Genomic DNA, 841 nt, shown 5'->3' with positions numbered 1-841 from the left:
CAGATGTGGAATCTAATTTATCAAAATAAAGTGATGAATAGAGTGGGTCCAGAGACATAGAAGCATGAAAAAGTGTGTGGAATCTTGGAGGGAAGGCAGGGGAGGGTCGTGGGAGGGTGATGATCATTCAAAGAACTAGTAGGCATATACGCATAACCCATGGACACAGACAACAGGGTGATGAAGGCCTGGGGCAGGAGGTGGGGATGGACTGGGGGGGTGCAATGGGGAATAAAAAGGGACTTATTTAATACTTTCAATTATATATTGTATAAAGATTACAAAGAAAACCATGGTGGCAGTGACAGGCACACATATCCTGGGCTTGCCTTTCCCCTTTGTGACCTCTCCATAGGGCTGGGAGAGGGCTTTCCTGAGCTCCCCTGTTTCTGAGGACTGGTTTCCTGATTTGTAACTGGCAGGCTCCATGGAGAGTGCCTGGGGAGGAGAGAACCCTCCAGGCACCTGCTGTTTCCTGCTCTTCACCTCAGTCAGGCTCAGCGGCCTCCTGGGCATTTCTCCCACTCCTGCCCTGGTGTCCTGGCAGCTGCAGGTTTTCTGTGCTGTGGGAGCTCAGGGGGCTAACCTGCACTCAGGGCCGTGTGGGGGTCACAGAGCTCTGCCCAGAGGCCTCTGCAGGCACTGGTGCCTGCCCCTCTCCAGCTCTGAGCTGCGCTTTCCTGTCCACATCGGGCCATCATCACCATCAGCCTCCCCAGGCTTCCTCACCATCTTTACTGGGCCCTTCCTATCAGTGCTTCCCCATTGGCTGAGGTATCTCCAGGCTTGGAACAGAGAAGGAGCCCTGAGCCCCTCTGCAGCCCACACCTCCACTCACTGC

This window comes from Myotis davidii, unplaced genomic scaffold, assembly GCF_000327345.1.
Source record: "Myotis davidii unplaced genomic scaffold, ASM32734v1 scaffold1042, whole genome shotgun sequence".
In the NCBI taxonomy this organism is placed as follows: domain Eukaryota; kingdom Metazoa; phylum Chordata; class Mammalia; order Chiroptera; family Vespertilionidae; genus Myotis; species Myotis davidii.
Note: the sequence above shows the minus strand (reverse complement) of the source record.